At 43.2% G+C, this 20,041-nt stretch overlaps 1 long non-coding RNA gene across 2 annotated transcripts; it reads left to right on the top strand.

Moving 5' to 3' along the window:
* The first annotated feature begins 335 nt into the window (after positions 1-335).
* LOC136009287 (uncharacterized) lies at positions 336-19,988 on the top strand. Of its 2 annotated transcripts, none has more exons than XR_010610465.1 (5): positions 336-398; positions 8,447-8,556; positions 11,367-11,551; positions 11,669-11,750; positions 19,032-19,988. It is a non-coding gene; the product is annotated as an uncharacterized LOC136009287 (long non-coding RNA). The 2 variants fall into 2 exon arrangements; XR_010610464.1 differs by lacking the exon at positions 336-398 and adding an exon at positions 422-691.
* The last annotated feature ends 53 nt before the right edge of the window (positions 19,989-20,041 follow it).

The following is a 20,041-nucleotide window of genomic DNA, read 5'->3' on the forward strand; positions in this document are numbered from 1 at the left end:
CTTCCATGCTCTTCACCCCAGTTGTGTTTACCACCACCTAGTAGCTCCCTTAGCAGCTAAGACAAATGCATTAATAACACTTTAAACCGCTTCAGAGCTGCAAGGAACGCAGAGCTGAGGGCTGTGAGAGCCAAGCTCAATTCACACATCATTTCCCCATTTAGACATTTTTGAGTGAGTCATTTCGGGCTCCGTGTGCCAAGTGCGCCAGCACCAGTGCTGTGCAAATCGGCACAGATGGTGCAAACCCCCGTCAATGAATCACCTGGCTTCATGCAGCGGGTGGGTTTGCTTCCTCCAGGGGTGGAGGAAGAGTGGGTGGGATGGGCTGAGTAAGGAGACCTCCCCAGGCCAGCACTGCCGCTCAAAACCACACCAGGCAGGGGCTACTCAGCAAGGTATGTGTGGCCTGTCAGCAGGGGCTACTCAGCAGGGGTTTGAGAGAAAATGAGTTTTAATCATTCATTAAGTCAATAGGTATGAGCTTTCTAATTTACAGCGTTTGAGCTAATTAGAAATGTGGAGCAGGGTCACATTTCTCTGGTGGTGCTCCTTTGGTCCAGTTGGGAAGTGAGGCATGGTCCCTGTCTTGGTTTCCAATGGAGTCTCACGATACTTCCATTTTTTTGCTGAAAGTCAGAGATCCTGAAATCACCTGCTTAGATGGAAATCACATTTCTAAACTAGAGAGGTGAGTGAAAGGGATAAGAAAGCTGCTGTATTAAATACCCGATGGTTTTGAATAATACGGTGATTTATGTTGCTGAGTACAGGATCTTTAAAAGCTTGAGTGTGGCAGTCCTTGAAATCTGTGACTCCACTGTGATGCATTTCCTAAAGAACAATGCACAAACTGGGAGTAACCCCCAAATTCATAGCCTATCTGAGCTAATTCTGCTGCAATCTGGGATACAGATCGCACTTTCACAATGCTTGCTGATGGCTACAGTATGATGGTATCTCAATGACTTCACAAGTTAGTTATTAATTAGTAAAAATCCTACATAATTTGAAATTTAGCAGTTAGGAATCAGTGGTTCGGTAGTACACCTGGTAATGGTTCTGGTGAGGAACATACATTCATGGGTTAGCAGCACAGCAGGCACTGCCACACTGTACTGCGCCATTATTCTGTTAGACAAGCAGAATAATCTTTCAGAAATAATATGCAGTCTGTAACTCACCAAGCTCTCAGATACTTTTACACATCTACCCTGAATCTCAGTTTCTGTACTGCAAGCTCTTCATGTGCGGCCCAAGGACATAATCAAATATTTCATACAACCAGCTTTTCATTAGTGGGGAACAGGTTTCACTAGCTGGACTTTAAGAGGAAAGTTTCTGCAGCTCGTGATCATGAGCCTTCTGTAACAGCGATTCAGTCTCTTGGGTCCTGATGGGATTAAGGCAGCTTAACACTTTTCCATTATAAGGAACCCTGTTCTGTTCCTTACAATTTCATCAGGTTTTAAATGATCAGCTAAAATTCCTTAGTTTTTTAGGAAGATGGCTTTTATGACTTTGGTGGGATTCTTTTACCCTAATTTGGTTTGCTGCTTTCAAGAATGGAAGCAAAGAAAGGACAAGTGTGCTGTTCTGGCATGTTAAAAAACCTCAGGTGTCCTCTTTGAAAATTGACTTTCCATAAATCATAGAGTCACAGAATCACAGATTGGTTTGGGTTGCAAGGAACCTTAAAGACGTCTAGTTCCAACCTCCCTGCCATGGGCAGGGACACCTCTCACTAGATCAGGCTGCTCAGATAAAGACTATTCTCAAGTAAATATTATGATGACTTCTTTTTCCCCAGCAGTGTTGCCTGTCAGCCCTTTGAAGCCAGCTGACTGGTGGGCACCAGCTGTGTGCTCTTGTTTTTCAGAGGGTCTTGATTCCTTCTGTCTAAAGTCCTTCATTGTTTTTTTTCAAACACATTGACCATTCACTACTGCAACTAAAGCATACCTATGTTGGAGAGAGAGAGAGCATCCTGCAAAATCCTTGTGGGAATGGTGAGGTAATTAGGCATGTGTATTAGGTATCTCAATACATTTGTTTGCCTTATTTGCAATGGCAAAATCCAGATCTTAAGCACCTACAGCAGTGTGTAACGCTCATAACCCCTGTCTCTTCATGCTTCATCTCTTTTGAAAAACCTTTTCTAGTGTGTGACAAAATTTGTTTCACAGTGAATCATTCTCTTTAAAAAGCCAGACTTCTTTTCTCCTATTATCCCTTTTTTGTTCTTTCTTACCAGGATATATGAGAGTTAAGCAGAAAGGGGAACTACAGTAGTTTCTGGACAACCTTAAAAAAATTGCATTTCTGACAGACTGCCTTTATTTCCACCAAACTCGTTTTCACCAGCCCCTCTTCCCCTTCAAAAGTGTATCTCACTACATTGTTAATTGTGACTCCTCATGTGTCTGGCATTGCGCTGCGGTCCCTAATCAGGCAGTGACATTCTTCCTACCTGTGCTGTGAGCGGCACAGGTGGGGCACTGTCAGAGCTGAGCTACTGTGGGACAGGCTAAGTGGGCTCTTATCCTCTGTGCAAAGCAGCTTCTTTGAGAAGAGGCAACGTACACAGCACGCCTGCCAGTCCATTACACAAGAATCTGTGAGACATCTGTAGATTACTGGCATGAGGGTGCTCAGTTTATGTAACAGTACCCAGCTTCCAGGCAGCATTTCTCGTCACTAGGTATTAAAGTGCTCTACACAGAAAGGAGGTCAGTGTTATCATCCTCAGTTCTGTGTCTGGCTTTGAGGAAAGAGCATTTTCTCATGGTTAGAGCAGTGGTGAGAGACAAGACAGCTTGTGCAAAGATTTAAAACACTTGAGCAATGTGCCTGAGCAAATGAAGCTTAACTATTTAGTACTTAAGACCTGCGTCTGAATCTGAAACATGCCCGAATTACCTTTGTGTAACCTTCCAAGTCATAAAATTTAATACTACTAATTCTCTCTCTGCCTCTGATGTCTGGTGTTTCGGGCTGCAGAAGTAGGAGTCCCTGTAACTCGGTTTGCTTAACACTTTTCATACAAAGACGTTGTCTTTCGATGCATATGGTTTGTGTGTGTGTGCACTACTGTGCAGGCTGGGATTTTCAAAGCTGCCTCAAGCTGATCTTTAAAAACCTTTCAGAAAAAGTGTTTCTACAAAAACAAGTCAGCACAAATTGAGGGTCAGGCAAAACATTCTTAGGCATATCATGGTGGAGTTTCAGCCTCACTGTGTCAATGGGTGCAAGCTTTAAAGTTGCCACTGTTTCTTCAGCGACCACAAACCTCCTACGCCCCATTCCCACATCCCTCTGCTTTAGTTCTGTCCCTTTAAAATGAAATAACAGCACTTTCTTTCTGCAGTTTTTCCTGTGTTTTTCCTTTTTGGCCTGTAAGGTCTTGAGACCTGAGATGCTGTCTTAAGCATACTGTCTGGACCAGTGTTATGCCAGAAACTTGTTGTAGCTTCATTACAAGAAATTTATACTAATGTAATATTATTCTAGGCTCTTTGATCTTCATTTCACAATGTAATGAAAGAAATACATTTAGGAAGAGGAGTGTATCTCGTAGGAATGATCATTTGTTTGACCTTAATCTGTCATTGGCAAAGCTTTCAGGCTGCACTGTATTAGCAGATGGATAACAGGCTCCAGCTGAAATTACTTGCACAGTTAAGTAGTTTATTTTCTCATTTTCCTACAGTGAGAGTCTCCAAGAACAGAGCTGGCATATAAGCCCTCATGTATGCTCCTGAATAAATGTGCTGGGCTCATAGTCTGGGCTGTTTAAGTGAGAAGCTGAGGTGTACCTCTCTTCTCCGGTGCTTTGTGCAAGGAACAAAAGCTGGACCCAGGTCACTGTTGCTTTCTTTTGGGGGAGAAAGTCTGGTACAAAAGCGCAGCACCTCATCTGGGAAGCATTCCAAGGATATGGGGAGCAAGGTTTTTCACAGTCGTCACTGGATTTTGCATCATCTTCAGGGTTTTTCTTCTTAGAATAGCTTGCAAACCTCCTCTGTATTGAGCTTTTCAGTGATGTCTTTGTGCCATGTAAAGAGAAAGTAATTCAAAGAGAAAATTTACCATAGCAGTTAACAAGCCTAGAGAATCACCAGATTAGGAGGAAATATGGTTCAGGTGATAAAACCAGAGCAAACAATAGAATGAACACTCATTTTGTACTCATACAATCTTATTGCCTTAAACTTTCATTGACAGCCTAAGGAGAGATCTTATGAAGACATTTATAAAACTGTAAGCAACAAAAAATACCCCAATAATTATCAATGCTGCTAATTACACACCTTCTGATGACTTTGACATCTCTGGAAAGGAACTCTTCTCACCATGACTGGGTCAGATTTGCATAGTTTTGTCAAGATGACTACTCCCCTAAATTATTCAAATATTATTAGAGCTGAATTAAGCAATGTGTAATTCCTGTCTGTGTCCCCGGAACAGTGTCTTATTTGAATATGGAAGATGTAGAGGGGTGTTGATCATAAGCTGAAACAAGGTGAGCAAACTGTGTACCAAGAGGCGCATCCAAGAGTTTTGTTAGGGAATAATGCATTTATTTACTCAGGAATGACATAAAGAAATTAACTTCTGATTAATAATAACATAGATGCTCAGTAATGTAGTTGCAGAAATGTTATGTTTTTGATATGGTAGAAAATTGACATTTGAAGCTGGCTTCTTTCCTTGTCATATAAACCTGACATAACTGTTACCAATGACACAGAGTACTTTTCATGAAACATAATTGAAAGAAATTGAAAGGTAGGTTAGGTTTGGAAAACTCCCATCTCAATTAATTCTGCTTACGATTAATTGTTAATTCTGCTTATATTAACCACAGACAAAAGGAAACCATTTAACTATGCTTTATTCCTAACAAAATCATGGGTAAAGGACATTCAAAGAAAATAGAAAAAGAACCGTTCCTCTGCTTAAAGTTGTAGAAGCTGAAAATAGAAAAGGGATTTTTCTGAAAATAAGGAAAAGCTGTAGCAGCTAGTGAAACAGTCACAGTTTTTGCAGGGATGTTCAGCCATCCCAGGTTTTGTGACATGAAGAAATATTATTCAGGAACAGACAAGATGAAGCCAAACACTGTTGAGACAAATATGGGCTGGTGGTGCTAGTCTTCCAAATGATTTTAACTTGTGTACGAGTTGCTATTTTGTGTGCCTTGGTAATATTTAGATACTATGAAGTTGTTTGGAGAAACGGTGCCCTTTGGAAAGGCTCCTGTAAACAGAGTTCATTTACTCTGTTGCTACTCCATTGCACCCAGTTCTTGGTTCACTGGACCTTAGCGCTGGCTTGAGATTCTGAGAAGAAGGGATTGGCCTTAAAGCTGTTTGACAATCCCCCATTCAGGTCTGGTTTATAGATAAGAATAAAACAATTTGCCTTTGGAGTCTATCCAAGCAGCCAACTGTTCTCTCGTCTCTACTTAAAAGACAATATTCCAGTATCAGCTAGTATGGTAAGTGGATGCCCGTGTCAGAAAAGGAGGCAGCTCTAGTGCCTGATGGAGCAAAACATTCTGGTGCCATGAGTTCCAGTTCAGTGAAGTATTTGGAAGTTTTTGGTTTGGGTGCTTGATCCAGCTGTTCCAGTATGGGGCTAAGCCATGCACCATGTTTCGTTTGGTTTGGGGTTTTTAGAAAGTGTAGAGTCAGATGGGGTTTTAGACATCTTCCAGCAAGTCCCTGGTGTGATGAGCTACTATGGTAGCAGCATGGTCAGATATCCAGTGGCCAATTTAGAGGCAAGTAAAGAAAGCTGGGAAGAACTCAATGATCTGGATGTGGAACAGAAAGGAGTAAGCCATTACATGAAACCACAAGGAAATACAACGAATATCAATTAAAAATAAGTGTTGATTCAAAAGCCATAGGTGTTTCAAAAATAGACAGAAAGCTTTGACCAGTTTATCACCCTTAACAGAGTTGATAACCCTGGTGTGGCAAAGCCTTGCAAACATAGGAGCCTGCAGTCTCACTCATCCTGTGGCTTGCCCACACCGCTGCCAGAACACTGACAGAACTGGGAGGTGCAGAGATGAATTAGTCCAGCACTGAAGCAGCACAGTGCCATGCATGAGCTAGTTAAACCTGCTAAACTGGGACTGGGACTTAGGAGTCCACTTTGAGGTTCAATTTTCTGTGATTGTAAATAAGCATGGTTTTTATTGTGTGTGCTACACAGCACACACAAATCAGCCCCAACAATAGGTGTGAAGAATCTTCCCAGATTGCTTTGTGCCTGACTATGGCTGGTAAGACCAACAGAGCAGAAGCAGGTGGGATACTTTTTATTTACCTTTAGGGAAGCAAACAGCATAAGCCGTGTCAGCATTAAAAGATTCTACACTGTGATAGGAGCAGGTCAGTGATCTAAATGGCAGTAGGCTCCCTACATTTATGTTGCACGAAGCTTACATGTGTTACATGTTAAATAAGATGACACGCAGTCAGATACAACACAGGGCCCACAGAATACCTGTACCCTTCTGACACAGCAGCTTGGAGGGAGGTGGATGCTCTGCTGCATCCACAAGGGCATGAGGTACTTATGTCTACATCTGAGACAGCTGTGTGGGCTCCTCTTACAGTCAGTGGAGTCTGTCAAGGAGGATCAGTGGAAACGAAGTGTGACTCTGCTCTCCACCAGCAGCATTAGGTGGATCCTACACCTAGCCCAGATATAGATACTTCCCTGTGGCCACTCAAAATTAAGGAACAAGAATCCTACCTACTTTTTTTGCCATTAGCGTGAGTATGGCAGCTCTGCTGGTACTGCAGGTCTCGGTGGCACAAAAGAGGGATGATTACATATTTCTTGTACAAATTATTTGGAGACTACTGTTGAGACTATTCAGGATTCATCTAAGGGCAGGGTGAAAAGGTGCTGAAAAAGCATGCATGTGACCAGTGAGTGAGCAAGGAAGATCAGTACAGCTAGATATTGCCTGTAGAGGCACAAGGAATGTAAATGTTTTAAAAAGCTCATTTTTTTTAATCTTCTAGCAACCTTGTAGTGTGCAGTCTGCTGTCCCAGAGTAAATACTTACACTCTTAGTTCAGGGGCTGAAGTAAGAAATCAGGAGGGTTTTTTTGTTTACTGTAGGCTGAAGTGTGGGAGTAACAAAAGTACTTGCAAAACCTATCTGAAACTGCATTTTCGGTGGACTTCAAATTTACAGGCAACATTTTCTCAGCTCTGATGAGTCCCTGGACTTTGCATATATCAGCAAGCACTGGCATTTTCTTAATGTCACTAATGACATTTCAGCCAAAGGGCTCTCAGCTGACTTTGTTCATTACAGAACTGCACATGGCGTGTCCTGAGGGGAATCACTGTGTTTGTTTACATTACTCTTTAGGCTGCCATCCCCAGCAAGTGTAATTAGTTGTCCAGTGAAACAAGGTCTTTCATTACCATCTTTCCTAATGCTTAATCTAGGAATAATTCTCTGGGATATTTGTTCTATACGGAGTAAACAAAATGTTTCCTTCTCAGTGTGGTGGATAAAATTACTGCTGTCAAATGCTGAATCGTGAATGACACAGTTTACCCAAAGGCACTGGTGTGGTTTTGTTTATGGGGTGTTTTTTTTTTGGGGGGGGGGTAAATGAAGGAAACTGGACATAGATTTGATGCAATGTTGTTGATGTTATTATATGGCAAACTTAGTGAAGAACATATTATTACAGGCTCTTTCAGAATTATATCAGCCAAGGGACCAGCTAAGAAAGTAAAAGCCTCTTTCCAGGAGAACAAAGACCACACTGAGTATTTGATAGTAACTGTGCTGTTATTCAAGTGATAGTGATGGATTAAGCCAAGGTTACTATAACCTAACTGAACCCATAGCTACTGATCTATACAGGAGGGAGGTCTGGTAACACCACTAGCTACCGTACTGCACTCTGGGGAACAAGGGAGTGTGCTTACTGTAACAGCTGTATGTCTTTATCACAGCATTCAGGCAGATTGAGTGTTTTTGGCATCAGCAGTCAGTGCTTTGGGGAAACAAAGAGAGTCAAAAGTGCTCCCACAGAGTGTGTGAGGTTTTAACAAAACTTCTAAATCACTTATGAATCAGACTTGTGTTAGGACTTGGGGGCATAGACCATTACAAGAGTGTTGTGAACCTGCACCCAGGATACCTGGCTTCCTTCCACCAGGGCAGTTCAGCCATGTTTCTGATTGTGAGCAGTGATTTAGGCCAGTGCTGTGCTTTTAAATATCCCTCCTTAACTGCTTTTTTCCCCAGTGAATGTGTATTGCCCTCTTTCTTCTGAAAAGGTCAGTCTCTGCCTAACTGGAGGGGTATGCTGGTGCTGTTACAAAATGGGTGATGTTTTTTGGCACATCTTACTTCTAAGGTTTGTTTGTTCTAATGTTTTGTTTCTTCACTGCACAGGCTGTGTTAGGGCAAGGCTGTGAAAGTACTGATATGTCACTGGTCTCAGCATAGCATCATTAGAGGACTCAGGATAATAAAGTGCATCAAGGGCCAAGGGGTATAAAAAAGTAAGTATCTGACATCTAAGAAAGCCTTCACTACATAGGATCTGTGCTTTCCATGCTCCATAGAGGTTAATTATTTCTTGGGCAAAATATGGTCTCTGAATGGCATGTTCCCCAGGAGGTTAAAATGCTCCCCTGTTTAATTGAGTTACTGATTCCCTTCACCATTAAGAAAAACTGCATCAATTTTAGTTGGAGAGTAAGGTAGTAAAAGAGGTGACCAAATAGCTCATTATTCCAGTGACCATAACCTGTGACTCAGCTTCCACAGGCAGAGAAAGTGGAAGAGACAGTAAAAGCTATGGAGATGGGTCAGGGGAGATGGGAAGGCAATCCCAACATTACTCATGAAATTAAAGTGGTGAGACAAGTCTTCACATCGGAGCTGTTTGATTTATAACAGAGGTGCCCTTTCTCATATTTTCAGGCAAATGAGTAACAGGGGCGGGGGGGTTATTTCATCAAAATAAAGTTATCAAAGAAGAAGTTAGCAAAACATGATTTTTACCAGGCTGACACCAATGCAAAGAAAGGGAGTGAGTTTGCATTTAGATTCTGAGGCAGACAGGTTGGACCAGTGGAGAGGTAAGCACATTGCTCATTGCTCCTCCTTTAAAACACTCTTCCCTTCTTGTCTAACCATAGTTGCCCAATTTTCTGTTTTAAATACACTGTCGAACAACTCTATGGCAGTTTAACTAATTTGGAGGGAAAGCAAGTCATCCCCTCACTTGAACTGCTCATCTGTCATAGCAGAACCTACAGAATAAGGAGGTGAACCCTGCTGTACAGCACTTGGCAGGAACAGAGGACGATCTGCCTTGAAATGTGCCCCACATAAAAGTAACACAGTCTCAGGACTGCTGGTGCAATGTGGTCCTTCTCCCCAGTTAGGTAATTAGGTAAAGAAAAACTGTAATCAATTCTAGAGTATGCACAGTTCGAACATGCTGCAGGAGTGTTAATTAACCATAGTCCAGGTGTGTGCAGATGGAGAGAAATTGTTCCGGCCAAAAAAGAGAATAAATAAGTGACTCATGCCCCCACTCACTCCTTTCCCTGAATCGTTTGGCATTTGTGCTTCTTTGCTACGGGGTGAGTGTCACACCTTGAGCAGTTGAGGACCTCAGCATACTCAAGTCCGTCATGCCATCTCAGGATCTCCTCTGTCTCAGCTGTAGAGTCTTCTGAGGAAGGGCTGGAGGTGGTACTAGTCTGACACCAGGGACTCTTCAGGAGGCCTCAGATGAGCAGTAATCCATCACCCTTACTTACGTTCTTATTTTTTTAACTGCAACTTAATTTCTGCTTTAATGAAGAAGCAAAACAAATGTTTTTGTCAAATCATCTTTAAACCACTATACAGAGGAAAAAAGACATAAACCATACACACAGCTATGGTCCTTTGTTTCCTGTTAGAATACCTGGAATGTGAAGAGAAATGGCTTTTATAATACAAGAACATGTTATGGGATAACTCTTTCCCAAGCAATTACTTTCTTTCACAGTAATGCTTTCATGAGAGCTAATCTGATGGAATTCTTTTGGTGAGGAGTCTGTTTTTAATTAAATACCCTGAGGAGAGCTCTAAAAGAGAAAACATTTAGCTCACTTGGCTTTAATGGATGTCAGTAAACTCAGAAGGATTCACGTGGTCAAAGAAGCTGAATTTGTGAGTAAATCCTCTCATCCCAGCCTGAACATATGGTTGGGCAGGGGAGTTTAAGGAGACCTTCTCTGCTGCATAGGCCTCTGGAAGCTGGGGAAGTACCCATACCTGCTTGCCCTGCCCCTATGCTCCCCAACAGGCATCTGCTGTAGGACACTTTCAGATGGACCACTGGTCTGATGCAGTGCAGCTATTCTTGTGCTACTATGTTTAAACTCCCTAGAGTTTCACCTTTTTCATACTCAGCAGTCTTTTGGGTCCCAAACATAATGGGTGCTCAAGAAAACTCTCCAGAACTGTTTATCCACAGCCTTGATGATGGGCAGTTAAACATACCAGGGAGACCAAGCAGTGATGTAGACTGCCTACATCTCAATACAAAGGGGGCCTGAAATTTATACATATATTAGACATGTACACAAATACACTTACATACATGTACATAATACATTTGAAGGCATTCACGCAAATTAAATGCATACTTGAGTTAATATACACGGAGAGCACACAAAGGTCTATAGGAACAAGTGCTGAATGTTTCAGTAAGATAGTTTTGGCTGCAAGCAACAGAGGCAGCTGTTTGGTCAGCAGTCTCTGCATTCTGCTTTGGGAGCTTCTGGGCCTTTTGGGGACAAGGTCCAGGATCATCTGGCACACTTGGGAACCCTCTGAGAAACTGGAGGGTGCCTGTTGCTGCCAGGTAAGGATGAGGAAAAGAGAGCCAGGAGGGCATGGGTCTAAGGAAACTCTAGCAGCTTCGAATGAGCATGATGAGCTGCCCTTGACCCAGGGCGCCTGCAGCCTTTCTTGCAGCTGTCCCTGCTTAAGGAGGGTGAAGCACCCTTTAGCTGGTGCTCAGCAGAGGGCTGTGTAAGAGCTATGGCAGAGGGCATAGCTCTCAAAGGTGGCAGTCTGCGCAGCAGAGCATGAGGAAGGGGGCCTCAGTTGTATCTGTGCTGCTGTCACAGCCTCAGCTATGGTGGTGGCATGCCACAGGGCAGTCTGCCCAGCAGCTGTCAGAGCAGCTGTCCCTGCTAGGGCAGAGGCTGTGATGCACACTGGGTCTGAATGGCAGATGCAGCCCTCCAAGCCCTGAGCTGCAGGGAAGGCCTGGGGCTTCTCTCCAACGCCTGCTGTCCTGCAGGATGTGTGCCATCGTGGAGGAGCTGTGCTGAGAAGCGGAGGAGTTACAGGAGGAAGTGAGCAGGCTGCGCAGCATCAGAGAGGGTGAAGAAAGAGATAGATGGGATCTTCTCTTAGACACAGTGGCTTAAACCCCAGACCTTAACTGCAGCAGGGAAACAGGCAGCGTGCACCCCTAATATTAAGGTAAGCGAACTCCCAGAGAATGGGAAGGGTGGAAGCTGGTCACCTCTGGCACCAAGAGATGGGCTCCTGCCCCACCTATGGACTCACAACTGAAAAGTATGTTCACCACCCTCCAAGGTGATGAGATGCCAGGTATGCCTTCAAGCAAAGGATCTGGTACACCTGACCCTAAATCATGTAAGGTCACCCAGGAAGAATGGTGAGTCCATGTAAACAGGTGACTCCCTGTCGCATGGGAGGACTTGTTATCTAGAAAGGTGTGCTGCCTGCCAGGTGCCAGGACTGGGGATGCTGTGGAGGGCTGCTGCAGGTCCTCCAACCCTCTAACTACTATCCCCTGCTGTTACTTTGTGTGGACACAAATGATGTTTCCAGGGAAACCTGGATGGTATCAAGAGTGGCTACAAAGCTCTAGAGGCTGTAGTTAAAGGCATGGGGGCCCAGGTGGTGTTTAATATCCTTCTTGAGCCAGGAAAAGGGTATGAGGAATAGGAAGGCACTGACAGTATAGGTCAATAATTTGCTACAGAGCTAGTGCCGGTGACAACATTTTGGGTTCTATAACAGTGGGGCCAACTTGACAATAAACTATGATGAAAGGACTGGCCTGGCAGATGACGGTAGAGTGGTGGGCTAGACCTCAGTGAGGTTTTCAATGCTGTCTGCTGAAAGATTGTCATAGAGAAGCTGATGAAGTATGGGCTGGATGACCAGACAGTGAAGTGGATTGAAAAACTGGCTGAAGGGCCAGGCAGAGGGTCATGCTGCCATCCAGAGGGACCTTGACAGGCTGGAGAAACGGGATGACAGGAACTCTGAAGTTCAATAGGGCAAGTCCTGCACCCTGTTGGGAAGGAATAACCCCATGCATCAGTACAGACTGGGGGGCCACCCAGCTGGAAAATGGCTTTGCAGAGAAGGTCCTGGGGAACACCAGATTGACCATTAACCATTAATTGCCTGTGCTGTAAAAAAGGCAAGTGGTATCCCGGGCTGCGTTAAGCAAAGCATCGCCAGTAGATCAAGAGAGGTGACCCTCACTCTCTCCTCAGCAGTGGGGAGCCACACCTGGTACACTGTCTGATTCTGGGCTCCTCAGTACAAGAGAGACCTAGGCATACTGGTGTCCTGACTTCATCTGGGGTAGAGTTAATTTTCTTCCTTGTAGCTGGTGCAGTGCTGTGTTTGGCTTTAGTCTCAGAACAATGTTGATAACACACCAATGTTTTAGTTGTTGCTCAGTAGCACTTACCCTGATCAAGCACTTTTCAGTCTCTCATGCTCTGCCAGTGAGGAGGGGCACAAGAAGCTGGGAGGGAGCAGACTGAAACACAGGAGTTTCCTTTTGAACATCAAGGAACACTTTTTTAACTGTGAGGGTGACTGAGTGCTGGTACAGGTGGCCTAGAGAGGTTGTGGCATTCCTTGAGATATTCAGAAGCTGCCTGGACGTGGTCCTGAGCAGCCTGTTCTGGATGACCTTGTCTTGAATGGTGATTGGACCAGGTGATCTCCAGAGATCCCTTCCAAACTCAGCTCTTCTGTGATTCTTCCTGTTACTGCACAGGGCTTTCTGGTAGCAAGACTAGAAATGTACTAAACATTATTGTGTTATTCCACATTTTGATTTCACTTCAAATTTTCGACTACACCAGAAAAGTAAATTTGCAGAGTGGTACCTTGAGACAATACTCTAATGAGAATATGCTCATTACAGATGGAGCTGTCTGGGCTTATTAGTTGTGCAGAGAAGAGTGTGTCTGAAAAACAGTCCTCAGAGCATTAAAAAGCCCCCATTGATTATGGCACAAACTGAGAGACTAACACAGAGGTGTAGCCTCCCATGTAATGCACTATAGATGGCCACATTGCATCAAATGTGCAGGCACTTGTCAGCCCTGGTGGCTTGGCCTTGGTCAGAAAAGCGATGGACTCCATCTCATGGTGTTAGACATGTAACTTTAATTCGGCAGCTGGAAAGGAGGTTTACATTATGCGTGACTAACTTAGCATGCTGGCTGTGCACACACTTGTCCTAAAAATAGATGTGGCCATATTGTCAATGGTACGGTGAGTTTACCTTAATTTGAGGCTCACACATGGGCTCAACATCAGCAAACAGAGCCAAGTCAGGAAAATATGCTTCACTCAGAAGCAAAATTGTAGAATCTTATAATGTGTCTGAAATTTAACTTTATACAGTCATGCTCCACAGACTTTCTGAAGAGGAAAGAAATAGTACTTGGGTCTTATCTTCCACTGAAGATTTCTTCTGTTTACACGTATTGCTGAAATAATCCCCACAGTAAACAAAAGAAGTATTCAGTTTCTTTGAGGGAAGTGAAGTAACCAACAGCTTAATGAGTTCCCCCAGGTCACACAATATATTTGTGTTCTGTTTAGAAATACAGATGAGACCTTTCCACTAGCTGCAAGCCCTCCTTTCCTGAAAGCTCCTTGAGAAAATGACATTTGGATTAGGAGCCAAGAAATTCTTCAATCTACCAAAGCAAAGTTTTTGTAGTGCAGAAGCAGATAAGGTTTGAATGCTGCTAATAAGCTAATCAGTGAATCTGTTTCTCCTGGTCTTTGATGTATTTGAACAATTGACCTGAAGTTTCTGATTAAATTGAGTATTTCAGCAAGTACTTATTAATCAAGCCCACTTTTCTTTTTACCAAGCTTGAACAAATGTTCTGATCATATGCAGTTAACACACTTTTAGTTAAAAACAACATATAGCCTTAATTTAGGATACTATTGAAAATGTAACTAAATAATGAATAGGTCCATCTTAAAGAAACCTCATGAGTAGCAGTTTATTTTTACTATTAAAGAATGATTTTTTTTTTTTTTTGCTGGTAACAAATATGAAAAGTGGTCAGGATTCAGCCTACAGCGTTCAGAAAAGAAATTGTGAGTTATTACAACCAGCCGCATCCTGAAAATGGTCACAATCAGCAGACTGACAGTCAAATTGGACTGTTTGGCTGAACTGCTGCAGTAATGCCATATTGCTAATGACTAATTTCCACAGCAGTGAGTTTTCTTTCTGCTGCTGTTTATTTTTCCCTTGGCTCTTTCATAGGACTCTGGTTGTCTTTTAAGCATAATACTGTCTTGCTAAAGTGTGCTTAACAGTCTATAATGGCTGTTTAAAGCTTTTTTTTTTTCCTTTCCTATAATTTTTACAACATGCTTAGGAGTAGAATACAGTGCATTGGATTAGAAAATGTGTTTGTCCAGCCTGGGTATTAACTGCTCCTGGGGGCAGGTCGCAATACTTATCTGTTTCAAACCACAGGTTTCTCTTTGAAAGGCAGTCCTTTGGCTAATCCATCATTTTACTCTGTGTTGGATTTGAACACAAATGCTCACAGAGCCACCAGTGCTATTCCACAAATACGCAGTTGCTCTAAAATGCAGAAGAATCACAAAGCAAAGTCACAAGACAATACAGGAATTTGCTCATACTGCTGAAGGAATATTTATGAAAGAGTCTGGGAAGGTTAAAAAACCTCACTAAAACTGCTTATTTCATTTTTACCATTTAAAATTGAGAGCAGTTGCTGAGAGGATCAGAGGAGGGGGAGGTGAGCAGGTGAGATGTAGAGCTACACCTCTGTGAAGAGGGTCCATGCCCCAGAAATGTGCTTGGGGCTGTCACTGCCCTCTTGCTTCATCTGTCCATTTTGTTGACTGTCAGCTGTATGATGTGGTGTCCTGGCATTGCCCCAAGGGCAGCCCAGGCTCAGGGTGAAAGTAGGTTCCTGCTACATGCAAACATGTTTTCTTGAGGAGTTTTATTTTAGCAAGGACAAATGCAACCCCAAACTGGCTGTGTATTATTCTTCTCTCTTTTAATACTGCAAGACTGCATCAGCCAGTGTGAAAAGGGAAATTTTCCATCCATTCTTGTTAAGGACCATAGAGCCACCTTGTGTGACATTACAGCAAGGGCTGCCGATTCAGGCAAGACACATGCAGCCAGCCATACCTATTGCTGTTCCTCCAATCCTGCTGAGAGGAGCTTGCTTAAATGGTTGTTCAAGGGTGTAGTGCTGATGCAAGCCTTCCCTCTGCTGTGCCCTGGGAAAGAGAGAGAGCTGAAACACATGCCTAAATGCAGACAGGACAGTCCCCACTCACACTCCTGCAGTGCCTGCGAAGCTGTATGGCTGGGTGCCGTGCTAGGGACCATGTATCAGCTTTGCAGGACAGTAGCAGGGCTGGTGCCTGGGTTGAGTGGGTGACAGTCACAGCTCTAGCAGTTGGGAACACCAAGGCTACGTGGAGCTGGCAGTTTGGGAGCAGACACAGCAGAAGACCAAGTGAAGTGGGTGAATGAGGTAATTAAATCGCTTTCTAAATAATTAACCTCCCCCTAAGAAAGGATGAAGAGTGCCCGTGTTCTGCCTCTTTTTTACAGGGTTTTAGTGTTCTATAGCTGCGCCACAGATTGGGATAGCAAAGGAAAACTTTTTTGTGCCTTCAACAATCCAGATGCTTTCTGGGAAATTTTGGCATAAATCAAATCATTGCTAAACTATAATATTATCATCAATAATAATGAATAGACATAGTAAGCCATTATTATGCCATACATAAGGCTTTTATTACTCATTGTATATAATTCCTGCTAGAAGGGACCTCCTGTCCTGAAGGATTTAAAGTCTAAGACTCCAGTCCTGTAATTTACAGTATATGGCTGCATTTCTTAATCTGCATGAAATGCCAATGCAGTCAGCTACAGGACTGTGGCCTTCCTAGAGCAGAACTGAAAATTGCCTGGGAGGACCCAGCGCTCATTTATTAAATTTATCTAATATGCTTTATTTTCTTGTGAAGTTGAGGCAGTGTTGGGCAGCTCCAATAACCCACTGTGACTGCCAAGTGAATCCTGTTGTGATGAGCCTCTGTAAATCCCAGAAGGTCTCCAGGATATATTTTGCCTTTCCTTTAATATGGAAATGGTTATTTAGAGCCAGCAACGGCTCTGTGACATACAGAAATGAACAACTCGCCTGAAATGCCTGTAGCTCCTGCCTTCTGACTGGACAGACAGAAGCCTAAAGCACTGATCTGACTAGTAGCCTAAAAACTGTCATTAATAAATAATTACTATAATTTAGTAGTACCAACTTTACTGCAAGATAAATGTCTTGGAGAAGCCATGAATTCTGTTTGTTCATAGTGGCTAATGTTGGTGAAGGCACAGCACTCTGCATTCTTTTATGCTGACAGGTCAGTGGTAGTGGAAGGGGGATTTTGTCATATGTGGCCCAGTGTTTTATTTGTCCATTTTTAAATGTGCAATTGCCATTCTCTGGATTGTCATCACAGTTTGACACCTGCTGAATGAGAGCTCACTTGGAGGTGGCAGGGGGATGGTACCCTTCAGGGCTCTGAATGGCAGCCAAACCCAAAGCACTTGTTGAGCAGCAGTGTTCATGACCCAGCCCGGTGGTCCTCCAGTCTGCTCCCCCGTTTGGCTGCCCGTGTGAAAACTGCACAGTCAGGTCCCACATTCACCGCAAGTGTTTTCCTGTGTATTTTGGAATACAGAGCTCATATGCACAGGAAACTCAGTTTCCCAGTTGTGTAGTCAGTTTCTGAAGAGGAAGATCAGAATAAGCCCTATTTGTTGCTGTTGTTGTAGACAGCACCAATTAAAATAGCTCTTGGGAATCCCATGTTTAATTACTCAGAAGTCCACTCTTCTACTTAGTCCAGATGCTATCTCAGACATCCTTTCCCTCCCTCCCCCAGCCTTCACTGGAGTAACTTGTATCTCCAAGCGTTCGACACAGCTATCATGCCAAAATGAAAGTTAACTGTGTGGGTTTTTCCATTTATTCTGAATGTGCATAGCTTAAAACATAAGAAAATGAAGCGTGAGGAGGGCAAATGTCTTCATTTGTGACAGGACTTTTTGATAATCTATCATGTATTGTAGGGTTTTTTGCTGCTCCAGAGGTGGGTGAGATGTATTGCTACATCTTAGAGTGCTTGACTCTGTTTCTTTTAACACTGGGTATCATGAGATTTCTTCAAAACTGAACTGCTGCCAGCTAACCTATACTGGGGCTGTGCTTTGAGGAAACCAATTCCCCAGCAAGTGTGGGTGTTGCCTGTTGAGGGATGGCAGTTCTGCCTCTCTGTCAATCTGCCAGCTGCCTCAGCCCACAGTCTGCTGTATTTCCAGCTGGGAAATAACGAGCTTCAAAACAAGGTAGCAAAATAGTTGAACATATTTTGAAATAGCTAAACCATTAAAACAGCTATTTAGTAAAAAAAAAAATCATGTTGGCTATCACAGCTTGGAGCATAAAGCTCTGCATTAGCCTTTGTGTCACTTACAGGTAAGATGGTCAATTCTTCTAGGTCAAGTTTACCTTCCCACCGTGACCCGTGAAAAACATATAAAGCAATACATAGAGCAGCTTAAAACTATGTGCACTGAAAAGAAAATAAACGAAGAGTTGAAGTCAGCATGATGAACACTTAAATAGTCAGTCCCTCCATAGTGTTTTCAATAAAAGCGTAGGTATAAAAGCAATCACTGCTTCCTCTGAAAAAATCTGTGTTTACTTCAATTTACTTTGTACTACACGGTCATATGTTGTTTTTCATTTACTTTATGCATACATATATATGAAAGAATATTTCTTCTCTCATACTAGCACTTAGAAGTTATTTAACTACTGCATATACAGAAGATGAGCTCTCAGAGTACTACTCATACTGTGCAGTATTATACTTTCCCTTCTATCTGCTTTTCTCCTTACCCCCTCTCTAGCCTGATGCGCACAATAGCAATACTCCTTGCCATGTCTCATTTTTGCTACCAAAATATCTCCTTTTCAGTGTGAGATAGCCAGGGGGCTGCTCTGTGTGCAGCAGCATGGGATGGGGTAAACGCTGGCAGTACTGTAACACAGTATGGAATCCATAATCTGACTCATTTGCAGAAGTGGTAAGAATATTTGACTGTTGGTAATTATGCAGTTGAGCAAGAAAAGAGTGAGCCTGCTTTGTTTATTAAGGCTATTTATGATGGGTTTAATCACAGCTGCAAGGGGTGGTGTACCTGCACCTGAAGCAATGCCCCCCAGGGGAGTCCCAGTCAGGTCAGACTGAATTCTTACCCCAGCTCGGCTGCCCAGCTGCATTGCTGCCTTCAGCATGCCCTGCTGTCTCTCTGTCTCCACTCTCCATTTGTCAAGTAAGATTAATTGCAATCAGGTTTTCCTTCCTGCTACCAAGATTAGCAGGGTAAAGCCAAGCGTGTCTGCAAGGGAGCCAGGTGGCATGTTGTTAAGAAACTGTTTTCCTGGTTTTGTGGAAGTCCCTTTTTAGCAATGCGTGGTCAGGCAGGAATGCCCATGATCTCCCATTGACCCTTCTCCATTTGGGAAAGCACAGGCATAATCTCCTTAGCTAATCTGTGCTGTTGCACCTTTGCATTTTACCTGTACAGTGTTTTTCAGAGGAGCAATGAAACCTGTCACAGAGGAACACAAGAAAGACCCCTGCCACCGATGCCTGCACAGAGGAGCAACACTGTGATCCTCCTTATTGCCTACAAATCACGAACTGTGAAATGGAGAAAGAAGAATTGACAGGGGTTTGCCACAGCGTGCTTTTACTGTCTTAAGGCTTTCCATGGGGGAAAAAAAAGCATGCCCAGGTGATTGAAAGCATTGCTTTCATTTTCCATAAGATTCTTCCCTGGTGCTGCTCCCAGGTTTCTATAAGAGAAGATTTTTGGTGACTCTGCTTTTTCCCATCTCAGGATTTTTCTCTCACATTTAGTGGTTCTCTGACCCCCTTAACACAAGAACAATGATGTTAGTTACCTGGATAATGCTACCTTCTGAAGTTCAAACACAGGTACTAAGATACTGTGCTCTGACCACCAGATCAAAGCACGGGCTTCCATGCATAGCCTGAGCACATGAAGCCTCGCTGTCCCATTAACGTGTATTATTGTTGGTCACCACAGAGGTGACACAAACTTCAGGATGATATCTGCTTGAGCACAGGAGTAAAGATTGCCAGTTTATAATTTAACTAATCTGTACCTACAAGTTTCTGGCACTAGAGTTTCCACAGCTTCTCTGACACGAGTTTATTCCAGATCCCTTTCATTTTTTAGGGACAACATCCAATCTAAGCATATACCTCCAGAAGGGGCCTTACATGTGTTCAATAAAATATAAGAAGTACTTGCAGGACTACTTATAGTTCTTGTTCACTAGTATTCTGTTCATACAGCCCTGTGTAGTGCTCACCTATTGCACAGCAGTCTGCCACAAGCTTGTGTTCAGTTTATGGTGAACTGTAATTCCCAGACCCTCTTCTCCAACACTTCCTAGATATATGGTCCCAGTTTGTACTGATGTTATTGATTGTTCCTGCCAAAGGTTGTGCTTTGCACTTGACAAAATTTCATCCTCATTTCATTTTCAGTCTGTTTCTCCAACTTGT

Source organism: Lathamus discolor, chromosome 2 (genome assembly GCF_037157495.1).
Source record: "Lathamus discolor isolate bLatDis1 chromosome 2, bLatDis1.hap1, whole genome shotgun sequence".
Classification (NCBI taxonomy): domain Eukaryota; kingdom Metazoa; phylum Chordata; class Aves; order Psittaciformes; family Psittacidae; genus Lathamus; species Lathamus discolor.